Below are 15,785 nucleotides of genomic sequence, written 5' to 3'. Positions count from 1 at the left end.
AGACTGGGACAGGGTCTTGTTGAACCCATGTAACCCTGGGGATTGAGGTGGTGGGGTGAGGGCTGGGACCACCCCGGCAAAGCGTTCACGGCTGTCTGAAGCATCCCCTTTACAGTCTACTAAATCAACAAAGTCAATCTGTACCCAGCAGTTTTTCAGACAGCCTAGGTGGAGCCCCACCTGAAACCCTCTCCACTTCTCCTTCCCATAAATCCTCCTCATATATCCCTTGCCCTTATTTTTCAACCGTTAAGCCTATTTTGGATCAAGGGCAGCAAAGAAAGAGCCTGGTCTCAGGGTCCCAGGTGTGAGCCTGTTCCTCGAAACACAGTGCTGCCAAGCGCTACCACCTCCGCGTAGGGAACCGCGTGCGGGGGCTACACAGCATCAAAGAACAGAGGATGCTTCAGGGTGGTCTATGCCGGGAAGCGCCCGAACAAGCACCTATGCAGATGCGCCCCGTGTGCGCCAAGCGTAGGGGAGCTTATTCCACTTTCTAAGTGGAGCAAGCGACCTCACACAAAGGCACGCTGCCCTCAGCAGACTACCGGCCTCTGCACAGGGCCTCAGTGCACCCTCGCCTCTGTGCACAACACATGCCCCATGTAGACAAGACCTTGGACATCCTTCCTGTAGGTGCTAAACCTCAGCTTCCTAATAACTAGGGGCTAGAACAGGCTCACATGAAAAAGAACCCTGAAAAATCATAGAAACCAACCGAAAGAAAGGTCAGTATTGCATCTGAACCTACTTCCTCCTTCCCTTGTCCACGCAGCTCTCCAGCAGGCCCAACGGTGTGAGAGAAGTCGAGCCCTGCGCACGAGGAGGAGAGCTGAGGCTGGTGCCAGTGTGCCTTAAAGTATCCTGCTGGACCACACTCCTCATCCCCTGGCTTGCAGCATTGTTGTTTCCTGAGATGCACACTAGTCCAAGTGACCTGTGACAGTAAGGTTTAGCAGACACAAAGATCCTGTGCGGAGGGATCCATCTACAGCGACCACAAATCTCTCCTGAGTGCTACCCATGTCCCATGGGTTAGCCGCAGCCTAATGCACGTTCCCAGAACTTCTGAAACTCTCGATCCCATTTCCAACTCAAGAAAGCCACAGAAAAACGTCTGCCCCGCACACGCTCAGCTGAAACGCCTGGTAAGTTCACCGCTGCTCTGGGTGCTTCTAGAGCAACACAGCACAAGTGCTGGGTCTGTGGGCGTGCGAAGGGAAGCACCGAAAGCAGGGCAACCAGCATGGATTGCCTCGGGATAAGTTTGTCTACCCGGAAAACATACCTGGGAGAATTCTCCCAGATTATTTGAATGCGTGTACGCAGCCACTGTCTGCGTTGAGGCAAGCTTGTCTCCACACGCTCCCTGGGAAGAACACAAAACAGTGGCTACAAGCTCGCGGATCCTGCCTTTTCAAAACAGTAGGTAATGGAGGTCGCTTTCAGCCTCTCTGACTTCCTCTGAAGGGTAAAATATTAAGCTCCCACTTCAGCTGAAGGAGAACCTTTCAGTTACAAAGAATGAAGTACCCCTCATGTTAAATATTTATTTTAAGAAAACTTCCAACTGCACTGCATCTACTCGGGGGCAGGAAGGAGGGGAGACTGGAGATCTGCTCGTGCCAGAGTGAAACGAGGAGGAGAGCGTGAGCAGGGCTATGCCGGAGGCATGCACTGTGGAAGGGGAAACTGTCATATGAACCTACTGTTCTCTTGCTGCTCCGGCAATACAAAGCAGCTATAAATCCAGCAGAACCGGCCAGTCCGTTCCAGCTGCTTTTGCTGCTTGACCATACCGGAGTCTAACACTAAAAGCTAAAATTATAAGAAAGGATTGAGGGCTGATCCTATAGAGCAGGGGCTGGCAGCCTATGGCATGTGCGCCAAAGGTGGCACGCAAGATTTTAATTGGCGCACACCCACGAGTGTGCACATCATCCCCTTCCCCTGGAGGGAAAATGTTGTTTCCCTGTCCCGGCCCCAGCTGCCTCCTCGCCCCAGCCCCAGAAAAGCAAGGGCAAGGAGCACACTAAACTGGTAAGATCTGCATTTTAATTTAATTTTAAATGAAGCTCCTTAAGCATTTTAAAACTCTTATTTACTTTACATACAACAATAGTTTACTATACTAATACGCAGCACATCCTGCCGTGTACCCCCCTTACCCTCGCTTTGTTTTTCTGGCATGCCGGCACTCCAGCAACTTCCAAGGTAGACACTGTGGTTTTTTTGGCACTCTGGCCAAAAAATGCTGCCTACCCCTGCTAAAGAGCTTCATTAGAAATGTCCCATGCAAGGGGTGGCTTATTTTTTCATTGCACCTTTAAAAAATTCCAAGCAAGAGTTATACTCACAGAGCATTAAAAAAAGTAAAAGAATACTTCCCTCCTCACAGCAAGTATTATAAACCCAGGAAACAGAAAGAAGTTTAAATAAATTCAAGCACATTAAGATATGACAATGCAGTTAAGTGACCCAGACAACCTTAGCTCTGCCCTGTAATGACACTGGGAGGAAAAATATATGAAAAATCTTAACGTGCGTTTAAAAATCAAGTTCAAGTAATCCAAGACAACAGACACTAATGTGTACCAAAATCTGGATTTATGGTTATTGAATGTCATCGGTACAGGGCAGAATTAAATAAACCCTACAATAAGAGACTTTCAGAAGCTCAGTCTATTTTCTTTATCCACAAGAAATTAAGAGGGGACTTAATCATAGTCAAACACCTGGCGTGGGGGGAAGACTTCTGTAGGAGAGTGCTCTTTAATCTATCAGAAAATGGCAGAGCAAGATCTGGTGCGTGGAAGCTGAAGCCAGATAAATTCAGACAAGAAATACTGCATGAATTCTGAACAGTGAGGATAATTAACTACTCAAACGACTTACCAAGCGGTCTGGCAGATTCTTCATCATCAGGAGTTGTTAAATCAAGACCGTGCATCTTCTAAGGTTATTCTATACATCAATATAGAGCTTATGGGCTTAAAACAGAAAGAAATGGGTGGCCTGGGTGAACAGGAAGTCAGACTGGGCAACTGCAATGGTCTCTTCTGATTTTAAACTCAACAGCGGGTATGGATTTATCAAGAAAGTAAACTCTTTAGGAAGGACCATCTCTTTGTTCTCTAACCCATGGCTTGAATAGTGAAATTATGAGAAGTGGGCAGGGTGTCTTAGCATATCTGGTTTTCTACTGAACTTTAAGCCTAGTTTCCGGTATTTATAGTGCTTAATTTTGGAATAATTACAACACCCACATAAAGGCTGTTCTTTTATCTTAAATATCAGATACATTTTTCTGAACTTTAATCCCACGCTAAATCCATGCATAGGATCAGTTTTAATGTACATGCTGTGCCCCCTTCCTTGGGTCAAGTTGTTCAAGTGCCTCTGTCCACCTTTCTGTTAAATATTTGTCCTGTGCGGGTAACGTTGCTACTCAGAACAGCCAGGCACGAGGACTATTTGCTTTGGAAGTTCGGAGGCTGCAGTCCCAAAGAAGCATGTGCACGTACACATGAGCACACACCGAAGGGCAACATAAAATTTAGCACTGTGTGTCACAACACAGGAAAAAACAGCATAATCCTGTTCACACATTGCAAGAAAAAAGCCAGGTGGAGAATGTAGTATTTTTGCATTATTTTAATGAAATATTATATGCGACTCAGTTTACCCGAGTTACTTTGAGCTGCTTGCCAACTCTGTCCATGCACTTGTGTGCACACGCACATTTGCATCTCTCCCTCCCACCCCTCACCTCCCCTCAGGTCTGGGTCAAAAAGTGGACCATCAAGACTTGTTGACATTTGAATAGATTTACCTGGGCAATAAAATGGATAGGCTAAAGGACCTGGCCAAATCAAAAAGCAAACAAGAAAACGAGTTCTGCCAAATGAGCTGGTAACCAGGCAACGGTTACTTGGAAGGGACTTGACTTTGATCAAGTGACAAGGGTGGTCACGGGTCACCTGACAGAGGTCTGAAGGTTACAGAAGAGGACAAGGCATGTATGGGAGAGGAAGAATCCTGAACTCCTTCAAGTACCAAGATCTAGCTCCCAAAAATGATGAATAATGAGCAAACCGAGGCAGAGAAATAGATATAGGTACGCTGATTATTTCGTGTAGGTCTGTGCATGTCTTGTGCTAGCTAAAGTAAAGAAGAAGTATTGAAGAACCCTTACAAGATCCGTGTGCCCATTCACCTTCAATTATCCTGTGCCCCGAGGAGCAGACTGTCATTCCAGAGGCTCAAGGTTTTGGAAGAGATATGCGTCTGCTTGCTCCAAGCTGTGGCCCTGGCTCTCATCCTCCTGGCACTGAACTTGACTCCAAGAGCCTTGAGAAAGGGGCTTCTCCCCCACCACATCTCTCCTTACACACGCACTGATCGAGTGTGAGGTTCTGATGCACACTTGGGCCCTTCACAAATACAAACCCCATGGTCGCAAAGTGACACAAGTGTCCAGACTGTCTAGTTGCAAGAGATTCCCTGCACGCAAACGCACACTTCCTGGCTCCTAGCACACACGTGGGCTGTCCCCCCATGGCGAGCGGGGTGGAAAGTGTCCGAGCAGAGCCATGCAGAAAGTCCAGGCAGCTTCGGACACGTGGACGCTCAAGAGACGACAGCGCCAGCGAGACCACCCCGGCCTTGTGCAGCGAGGTTTCTCCTGCCCCGCCGTCGGGATCTAGTTTCACTCCAATCGTCTCCTCCCTCCCTCCCCCTCTCTCTTTTTTCCCGTTAGCAGATTTCCTCCCAACGAAACCCACCCCAAGCCACCAGCACTGCCACGCTCTCCATTGCGTCACGACCGTGCGCTCTGCCCCTGTCCACTCCGGCCCCTGGGCTCTGTCTTGTCCACTTCCTACTCAGGCTGCCAGTTATTCAGGACAGGGACTGGACACTACTCCTTGCTGTGCAAGGTGCTGCACAAATGCGGCCCTATTTCTTAGTTGGCTCCTCAGTGCTATTGCAGTAGTAAGCAGTGGAGGACAATCGGTCCCACTTTCACCACGGCTGAGCGAGCCAGAGGCCCGGGGAAGACAGCGTAAGCTTCCCGGGCGGGCGGATACGGGGCGCGCGAGCCCCGCGGCCTGGCGAGGGCACAGCCAGGGGAGCGCTGCAGGGTCGGAGCAGATGGAGCAGCAGTGACAGGAGCCATATGGGACACCGGTGGTGAAGAACAGCCCCCGTCACACACGCGCCGAGATCACGCTGTGTAGCTGCAAGACTTTCAATGCCAGGCGCGCTAGCTGCTGAGACGCAGGCATTGTCTCATTCCCCACCAAAAACCCCGAGGCCTCCTGTGTGTATGCTAACCACAATCTTTTGAGAAGCTCATGTATTTACAAACTGAGGCATGTTGAAATCAAAGGGGATACCAGATGACATAATTCACATTAAAATGTCAACAGGCTGACAATTTATAGAGTCAATCCACTGAAGGTGGAGAGAACTAAGACTTGGTAATTGTTTAATTCCTGCTTAAACCAACAGCCGCTTTGCCTTCAGGAGCACACCGCGCGGGGCCTTTCGGGCTGCGCTGTCAGCCAACTGATGCCAGCAGCTGGCATGGGGCCAGAAGTTAGATAACAGGTTTAACTATTTATGGCCAAGTCTCACTGACAAAATCCACGGCTGCAGGAGATACTCTGTCCTTTCCCCTTCCCCCCGCGCCCGCCGCTGCAACGCGCACCACACCACGCATCTGTCTTCGCCCTCAGGACCACTGGCTTGCTGGGAACCAGAGACCCGTTTCACAAACGGTTTTAAACCCCAGTGCAGATGGGTCGCCCCCAAGGGCAGGATCCTGGCTTCCTGCTCAGAGCAACCGTCCGGCGGGCAGCAGCAAACCGGCTTCTCCAATGCTCTCTTGCATGCGGCATCAGGCCAAGCCTCCGGGACGAGCAGAGAAATGCTGCGAACTCACGTGGGAATAGCTGGTACGCTCTTACCTTGGCTGACACGTGGCCAGATACTAGTGGCAATGAGGCAGCCGGTAGCATTTTCACAGAGGGAAGAGCCCGCAGAAAACTGGCATCTGCCTTGCATGAAAACTACTGAATGCCTCGCCTCCACTAGATCTTACTAATCGCCCTCACGTTGGCCAGGGGAGAAAGCACCTGTTCTCTGAGCGACAGCAACGCCCGGGACCGGGACCACTTTGTATCTGCCTGTTTGTACAAAGCTTGGCAAAGCGGCCCTGACTACGTTCACGTCTGGGGCCTGCGAGCGCCTCTGCAACAAAACAATGGAGACTGAAGGTGGTGCAGGTATAAATTAAGTTAGTGCTTACGTGAACCTTTTACCCCAGAGAGATCCCAGTGGCTTTTCCCAATGCTTGTGGCCCTTGCTGAAAGAGGTGGGTGACGCTGAGCCGTGGACCGAGCCAGCGCGAGTGCCCGGCTGTTGGTGACGTAACATCCCTCCGATGCAAAAGGAAACCCACGGAAATGGAGGAGAAGCATGCGCCAGCAAAGCTACTGAGACTAGCAGCTGAACCTAGCCATAACGTGTGTGTAAGTGCCAGTGCCAGCTAATGCTTTCACGGAGCTGGCCCTTGGAGAGCACGAGGAACGGCTGCACAGGCTCGAAGAGAGCCCTCTCCACAGACTCGCTGTCTGTGTATAAACAGTAACACCTCATTCTCTCTTCTACCTCATTAACTGAAACACATTAAAACAAGCGTGCATTGGGAGTAGAAAATGAGACTGTTAAACCAAGCTGATATAATCCCCATCAGCTGTGGGAAATGAGGACACATCCATTACGCTGAATCAACTGCGGTAACTCATTTACTGAAGACAGCCAGACCCCAAGAAAAGCACCCCTCTCCCCCGGACTCCTTTGCCATGTTCCCCCTCCAAACAGCTCAGGCCATGAACTGCTCTCTGCAGCCTACCATCTATTTTAACCCAGGGCTGTCCAACTCCTATGGGGCCACACTGCACACAGGCCACACCGAGCATGCTGCGTGGACGCTCCCCCCTCTCTGCTGCACAGCACAAGAGCGGGTGCAATTCCTGCCCCGGATCCCCACCCCACTGCCCTGCCCTGCCCTGGGGCACAGGCAGGAAGGGGCAAGGGGGGCTTGGGGACTCTGGGTGCTAAGGCAGCTGAGCGATGGCCGGGGGACAGCCCCGTCCTAACCATGGCCGGACTGCGCTTGCTTTCTTCCCACCTCTAGCACTTGCCCCACACACAATACATGCCCACCACTTCCACCAACGCTGGATCCTTCTGCATGGACCTTTCTGCCCCAGAAGTAACTTCTCAATGAGGAAGAGGAGCAGAGCTGTTTGCCAGTGTAGTTGATCTAGATTGCAATGAATATCCCAAAGCAGCACCGACGGCACCTGCAAACAAGTCCCAGCCTTATTCCCAAATGCAGAATTCACCTGGCTGTAGCCTTACTTGGCAATAGCGTGCTGCTGGCACTTATTGGAGGCTCCCCCCAACCTGAAAGCTAAATGCTGTTGCCTCAAGATGCACTCGCACCCCTTGCCTGACCTGCCAGGCTCAGAAATAATGTCAGCCTAAGAAAAAAATACAATAAATGTGTGCACAGCGGAAAGACAAGCTACAAAACATACTGCAAGCAGAGCTGCGTCTACTGAGAGAGCTAGCACAGGACCACCAGCCAGCGTTTGCTGCAACGCAGGCAACTGGACCCGCCACAGCCTTCAGCACAGCTCTTTCTGCAAGGCTATTGTTGTGTCCTATTTTTCTTCCCATGGACTCTCTCCACTCGGATGAGAGCTCATAAAGGAGCCAGCTAACGAACTGACACCCGCGAGCCTCTGGTGGTTCAGCTGCCTCCAATGGGAGACCGAGTTAGCAGTGTCCCCGAAGGGTCAGGCCCTCTACTCAACAGCTACTCATCTTCTGGAGTCGGACCATCCACATTCGGCCCTATACCAGCATTATTAAGCTGGGAATTTTCCTGGGACAACCCATGTCTCTGGCCTTCCTACAAAAGGCAGCTGAACGGGGCTCTGAGGAGCAAGGGGGGATTTGACTGCTGCTGGGGAGATAAAAACGAATCAACTTCCAGAGTGAAGTTGGTGATAACAAGGTGCCGGTGGAACAGAGCTTGAAGCGCACCTCCGTCCCCAGCCGGCCCTGCCCTGGCCCCGTCTGCAAAGACAAGCTCTGCCCAGGTGCGACAGGCCCGCCGACACCTTGCCTCTCTTTCCAAGGAGCCGAGCGGTCCTGGCTGACCCCCGGTGCGCGGACGGTTCCTGGACCCGGAGAGACGGGGTCTCAGCAATGCAAATACCAGTAGCTCCGGGTCCCGCTTTTGTCCTTTAGCCTGCTAGTGCCTCTGGTGCAGCAGGCAGGGGCTCCTTTTGTTTTACTGTAGCCTAATTGCCAAGAGCTTTAGAGTAAGAAGGTAAAGGATCAATACTTTAGTGCTGGGAGGAAGGCTACTTGGTAGCTATAATAATATTTCAGATCTTCTAAATGAATCATAGCCATTAGAGAGCCGTTACTTCTGACTGCAACCTACTTTGAATAACGTCTAGACTCAGCTCACCAGGCCTAGGCCCTAGACACAAGCCTCCGAGACGTAACGAGGCACAAGGCACACCAGGGCTGAAGCGGCAGCGTCCAAAGCCTGCGCTGGCATCTGAATGGGGCCCGTGAAGTCTGTCTAACCAGCACGACACGTGCAACAGAATCACAAAGAAGCAGGCATTTAAAGTGACATCTGTTGGATTAATTAGCTGTGTAATTAGCCTCCCCTCTGTGGAGACAGCCTTTGTTACTGTTGCTGGAAACTTCCCCAGGTGACTTTTTTTTTTTTTTTAAAACCATCATTCTTGGAGCAGGAGAAAGAACAGGAGGAGCGAGCGGGGCAGGGACGCTCGGGAGACGGGCAGCGCACCCGTACGGCACAGATACCAGCAGACGGCACGGCACAGCGACCGGCAGCAGGGCAGGAAACGTTACCTCCTTCCCCAGGCACCCCGGGAACGAGGGGCATGAAAGCACCAGGCCTCACGAGCTGCCGGCAGAGCCTGACTGCTCTCTCCCCGATCCTCCTGCTGCCCGGGACTGGCTGCCTCGAGCCCGTGAGAAGGAGCGTCTGACAGGCACGGAGCCGGCAGACGCAAGAACCGAGGACGCCGATTCTGGGGGGGCGGAAAGTCACCAACTCAGCCCCCACGCCCTTGCACAGCGCTGCTCCAACCACAGCTGGGATCTGGCTAATGGCTGGGACGGTGCGAAAAGCCAGGGCCTGGAGGCCGTCTCCAACCCAGACGACTAGAAGAGGAGTCTCCGTAACAACCCTCCTTGCTTGGTTGTTTTTAAAGACAGCACAGGGAGAAAGAAGGGGTGAAGCAAGACTTCACTTTGTGGTGGGTAGCAAAAGAAAGGTGCTGCGAGATGGCTCGGACAGAAATCAAGAAAGCACCTACACTGACGTTTACCCCAAATGCATCCCTGGAGCTTCTCCCTGGTCTGCGCCTTGGCAGGAACATCTGCGCTGCTCTGCTGCCCCGGCAGGGTGGGGACGAGGAGCCATCCTGCGCGCAGGGGAAGTGGAGAGATTCACAGCGGGAAACTATTTGGTCAAACCAGCCAGTTCAGTCAGTCAAGAGCAAATTGGATGCTTATCTTGCTGGGATCCTATGACCCCAGCTGACTTCCTGCCCTTTGGGTGGAGGGCTAGACTCGATGATCTCCCGAGGTCCCTTCCAGCCTATGAAATCTGTGAAATCAGTATTTATTGCCTTTTACTCCTGTTGGGCCCTGCTGCAGTGGTATAGCCGAGGCTAACTCTCAGACAACTGGGGTATAACTCATGGCCTAATTTGCTTTGCAGAACCGGATAGAAACCAGTGATGCACGAGAGGAGAGGAACCCCGAGTCCTTCAGCGGCTGACCGGGCTCACAGCTAAGAAAAGCATCTCCAGCCGTTAACGCTTCATACAGATCACAGAGTGAGCGCTGAAGCCTGCATGCCGTTTTCAGTGACTTTTCACTGCAATTAGTGCACGGAGCACTGTCCAAAGACCGAACGAATGCCCACCTTGGGAGACTGCACAGGATACGGAAGCAGCTGCAAAGTGGCGCTGCTAGCAAACCGCAACAGGAATCAAAAGCCAAGTTCACGTGGCACCGAACCCGCTTAGTGGAACGTACTCGAGGGCCTGCCTGGTACCGAAAACGGCCATTAAGAGACGGCCACTTGGAAGAGCAGGGACAAATCCACGCCTGTGATTTAAAGAAAGTGCGATTAACTCCACGGGACCAGGATACCAACCATCTTCTAGAGGAGCAGAGCACAAAAGGCTCAAGCTCCGACGACATCAGAGGCTGAGGGGTTAATAAGTACATACATACAAGCAGGGGAAGAGCATGAAAGGGCAAACCCCAGCAAAATTGCCCCGTCCTGCTGCCTGCAGGTGTTGGAGCTCGTATTTTGGCATGACCACTGTTACCTTCCAGGTAAAACGAATGAAGTTGTTTTCCCAGACAGAAGAAAGGAGACGAGCAGTAACACTCCAGGCAGCATCTCTCAAGCCTGTCATTTCGCACGATGCAAGAGAGGCACGTGACAGCACGGCCCCGGCCCACTTGTTTGGAGCTCTGGAATAACGAAGCAGATGGAAACGGATGAGTCTAGGTCTTCTGAGCAGACTAGATGCCGAGCAGATGGCTCACAGCCCTCGCATGCTCAGAAGTATGCATCTGTATGTGCCTACTTCGATCTCGTATGCGTACCGGTCTCCCTTCACCTCCGAGAGCTGCCCCGGCCGTGGGTGTCCAAGCGGGTTCGGGGATAAGGCTGTCCGACGCCACACCCCACACAGCCCAAGTCACCCGAGCAGAACGTCTCTGCGGTCGTAGTCTGAGCAAACAACTGTGCACCACCGCATCCCTCTGCGCTGGCTTCACGCTCCTGCGGCGGACTTGACACACTCGCTTGCTGCAAGAAAAAGCAGCAGACGTGGAGAAAGCCCAGAGCTCTTCTCACCTGGCCCAGGGTCCCAGAGCAGGTGCCTGATGACCCCAGCAGCTACCACAATCGTCAGATGATTTCTCCGCTGCTCGTTACCAATGCTGATGAATCATGGTTTAATTGGTCTGTCCGAGGAGGCTGCCCTACTTCCACTTCCCTTCGCATGGCGACGGCTGGCGCTGACAGCGCTACTCGAGCCCGACTCTGGCAGAAGGGAGATCCCTGCCTCCAGATGTGGCATGGTTGGGCAAACAGGTAATACCTTGTTTGCGGAGTTTAAGCAAATGTTGACTAACACTGAAGCGTTAACTTGAGCGAAGGCTGGCTCAGCCCATGGGGAGGTGCCTTCCGGGGTCATCTTGCACCCCAGTCCCGATGCCTAGTTGCGGTGCTGGTACCCAAGGCCCTGGGATGGGATGCAAGGCCCTCTAAGCTACTCCATCCCCACACACTCTGGCTCCCGTGATATGAAGAGAAACCAAGATCGAAGAGTTGTTTAGCGCTGAAGTTGTGAAGTGATTTTGCAGAGGGAATGAAAGAACCTCTTCTAACTTAACTTTCAGTGTTTACCCGCCCTTAAATAAATAGTTTGGCTGGAGTGCTAAACCTTGCTCGGCAGCTTAGGGTTGAATTCACTTGAACAAGTTGGAAGGCTGGATGGGACACCTCTGTCACAAATCCTGACTTCTGGACTCGTGATGGCTTGTTCCCGTTACCACTGCAGTCCCTCTGCTCTCTTGTTGTAGCTTTTGTTTTAATTGAGTTAGTATTCAAGCTGTTTCTTTGCTAGGATGCTGGCCGGACGTGCTTGGGGACACACTAGGAGGCAGCAAAGCAGAGACGTGATCGCCGCGCAGACTTGTAAACCAAGCGGACGAAGCCACGTGAAAGACCGAGCAGGCGGTTCTGTGGTCTCACTTCTCTCACTTCCACCCAAGGAGCAACATCACAGTAGGAAGCTGTTGATTTTTACTGATATTTCTGTATCAAAAATGCCAAGTGCAGCAGCTTACTTCACTGCCAGAGCAGTCTGTCGCTGAGCATGAGACCAAGGGGAGGTTTCTGAAAGGGTTAAGTGAATCACGTATTTTACTTGAATTTAAGCTCCTTAACGAGTCCCAAAGGACAGGAAAGTAGGACTGAACTGCAGGGTATTTACTGCAGGGTCGGTTCCTGCTCGTAACCGCCCTTACGCCGAACACGCCGCGATGCAGATGCTTCTCCTTTGGGTCCGGGCTCCGAGGCGGTGGGTCACCTGTCGGCCTGGAAGAAGGTGCGAGGCTCGCTGGCGTCGGAGACGCACCGTGTGGGACTAGGCCAGACTGGCCCGGGATTCACCCCAGCCCAGGTACAGTTCAGGTGATGCTCCCGCTGTGAGCGGCAGCTTGTTCTAGACTCGAGTTCGCTTGTCCTGGGGCCACACTGCAGTTCTCATAACCCACAATGACTAAATGCTGGCAGATTTCAGCGGAAGGTCTGAAGCACTTTCACCTCACAGGGGATTTATAAAGGTGGGCTCACTCCACTACGGTCCTGCTGGAATTTAAAGATCTTGCAGGAAACTTTTTACAGTTACAACTCCTGACACACACGGCACGATGCCCGAGCCGGAACCGGGGTGCTTTGGATGCAGCGCAGCATGGCGGAGAAGGCTGCAAAAATAAAACAGCCAAGCAGAGAGTAAGTCAAGGTGGACGTAGCTGGACTCTCCTGGGCTGGGCAGGACGGATGCCACATGGCCAGCTCCATGTTCCAAGAACCCCAACAAGACAGAGAGGGAAGAAAGTTTAGGGGAAAAGATGCCAGCCTGTTCCCACTTGCCATCCAGCCCCATCACCCAGGGGTGACAGGCCTTCCTGTGGCAGCTCTACACAGCCTGGGGCCAGACCTGGTCCCTAGGGCTCAGGCAAAGCAGTCACTGAGCTCGCACCACCCAAGGGTTGGGTCTCCCCAAATCCCACCTCTTCCGCCATCGGTTCTTCACCTGCCCCTCCAGACAGCGAGGCCAGTGCCAGCTCCCTACTCCCTACTCAGTGCCAGCTCAGGGGGCTTCAGTTTCCTCTTCTCTCCAGTCTTTCATAACTTTGGCCCAAAGGCAAGAAAAAAAAAATGTTAATTTTCTAAGTTTCTTTCCTTTTAAAAAAAAACTTTTACGTGAACCAAACTTGGCCCTAAGGCCCCTGCCTGGGGAAGCACAGCACCATTCAGAGACTTCGGGTCCCAGGGTAAAGTCTACTGCCAACAAAAAAACCAAACCAGCACTGGATGAGAGTCACTTCTTGCATGGAACGAAGCAAACGGTGTCACGCTCGGCTCGGCGACACTGATTTGTAAGGGGAACGAACAGTAACTGCATTTCCATAAGCAGACAAATTCTCTCTTCTCTAGCCTGCGCTCTACTGGGAATAAAAGCACTGATGCTGAGGCCAAGAAATTTTGGATGAGCAGCCACTACTTGAATGAGAGGCCTCTAAAGACAAGCAAGGGGCAGCAAGAAGTCACTGCTGGTGATTTAGAAAACAGGAATCTTTTCTGAGCCAGGACAACCCGCAGGCCAAGCTGACGTGAGCGCGCGCCCCGCGGGCCGGGCCGTGGGAGGGCGCTGCTCAGTCACTACAGCCCCGGCGTCACTTTTTGCAAGAGCAGAGGCTCAGACTTCAGTCATTTGGGCCAGCTCCAAGCTGAGGATTTCCTTTCTGCGTCCTGAGCAGCTCTCTGCGATTCTCTGACTGATTCTCCCCGTCTTCTCGTCCCAAACTGTTGTGTAAAGCTTGGAGAAATAGCTGCCCTTCAAGTGGGGCTTGCCATGACTACTCACTTGCAAAGCATGTGGAACCGCTCTGCTGCCAACGAATTCGACAGAAAGAGCTGGCTTCGATAATGCAGGAAAGGCCGCTCTTGGCAACAGCACCGACTGCACACCATCGGCAGGTGAAAGCCCCGAGGAAGGACATCCCTGGTCTTCTCTCCGAGGACTTTTCTGATGCCCACCCCAGGGTCTGAGCACTTGTCTCTCAGGGGCGCCGCTGGCCCCTGCACGGCTCCTGCAACCTCGTACCCAATGTTCAGTTCTCTCTTTTGGTGAAACAAACTGACTAAGAGAGAAAACAGTACAAGGAGGAAGCCTCCAAAACAACAAACCTCCCACAGAGCATCCAGGAGATGCACAGCCATGCTGCGGTCCCTACAGAAAACAAGACCATGACAATTGGTTTAGACCAGTTCCTCCTTTGAATAAACAGGAGCAATTAAAGATCAGCTAATTAGCAACTAGCTCTGCAACAGGCTCCCAGCTTCCACAGCGCTCTGCACGCAGACAGCAGCGCCACGCCCGCCTCCAGCCGGCAGGTCTCCAGCGCGGCACCCGGGCAGCTAGGCAATAGCGCGGAGGAAAGGAAAGGAAAGGAAAGGAAAGTCTGGTGGTCAACGCCACAGGCGCCGACTGAATCGTTTCCCCCAACTTATAACGAAGACGCTCTACATGCAACCGCTCCCGGGCAGCGGATCATCTTCGGTCCCCTCCTGCTTCCCCCTTTGCCGAGGGGCGAGTTACCAGCTGCGAAAGTCGGGAAGACTCGGGATGTGCTTGTGCCCTGCGGCACACACGCCAGGCAGCGCACTCCTCTGGCGGCCCCCACACCAGGCCCTTGGTGCTCCGATAGGAGACTTGTAGATGACCTGCTTTAACGCCTGCCATGGGATGCGGTCAGCCTTGGCTCCTGCTCAAGGGGACAAATTCCTTTCAAAATCTTCCCCCTACTGACCCTTTCCCTGCAGATAACCGCTTTGCCCCAACTCTCTCCTAGTGAAAGTACCCACGCATCCAAGCTGCCCGCGTACTACTCCTGACCCCCACGGGATCGCACGCAGCAGTCAGACCAGGCCTTCGCCGAGCCGTCTGGGCAAAAACTGCTGACCAAGACGACGGGTTTAATAGGCAAGCAGCTGTCATATGGCACCGTGCCCCGGCCCTGCTCGCTCCCTCCAAAGCGGCCGCGCGGCGGTGCCGGCTCGCAAGCTCACCCTGGCTGCGTCAGCGGAGCCCCTGCACGTCTCTAGCAGGGCTGGCCGATCTGCGGCGCGGACGCAGGGCCGGCCCTGGCGGCCTCCGTGCCCGTGGCACACGGCAGAGCGGGGAGAGAGCAGGGAACGCAGGAAAGGCAGCAGAGCAGCCACGCAGCTCCGGGCTGGGGATAGGAGGCAGAGCAGGAGACGGGGAAGGGGAAGGGGACTGGAGTGGGGGTGGGAAGCGCAGCCCCCTCCCAGGTGCAGAGGCAGTTTGACTGCAGTCCCGTCCCCTTCCACTGCTCCTTGTCCAGCGCACTCATTTGCACCGGACACAAGCCCCTCAGGCAAGTACGTGGGGTGTAGGACCACCACAAGAAGCTGGAGACCCAACAGCCTTTGGTCCCCATGTGCTGAATTGCCCGCAGAAGGCCCCGGCTGTGCCCAAAGCACTGACCACGCAGATCCCCCCCCAACATTTCACCAGAAGGGCCTCGCTTCTGGTGAACCTGAACTAAATTTGGAGGAAAAGTTGCTATCCGTGCACGCTCAGGTTTCTCACTCTGCTGCTGACACCAGTTACCTCAGAAACACTCTGCACTTTTCATCCAAAAATCTCCCCGCACTTCAGAAAAAGGAGTTCGAGCATTACCGCCCCCATTTCACCGAGATGGCCATTCAGCAAGTCAGCCGCAAAGCCAGACAGAGCCTGTATCTCGACTCCCAGCCCTGCCTTCTCGAGCAGACCTTGGCGCTTCAACTAGAGTAGAAGGGTCTCACACTGTTAACTACGGCC

The 15,785-nt window shown here is 53.1% G+C and overlaps 1 protein-coding gene across 3 annotated transcripts in view; it reads right to left on the bottom strand.

Moving 5' to 3' along the window:
• ZFHX3 (zinc finger homeobox 3) overlaps nt 1–15,785 on the bottom strand; it is a 203,031-nt gene that overhangs the window by 105,826 nt on the left and 81,420 nt on the right. The gene's annotated exons all lie outside the window — the stretch shown is intronic.

The sequence above is a fragment of the Crocodylus porosus genome, unplaced genomic scaffold, assembly GCF_001723895.1.
Source record: "Crocodylus porosus isolate Cpor-Errol unplaced genomic scaffold, CroPor_comp1, whole genome shotgun sequence".
Lineage (NCBI taxonomy): Eukaryota > Metazoa > Chordata > Crocodylia > Crocodylidae > Crocodylus > Crocodylus porosus.
The sequence above is the reverse complement of the archived record's forward strand: the minus strand, read 5'-3'. Positions and strand labels throughout refer to the sequence as shown.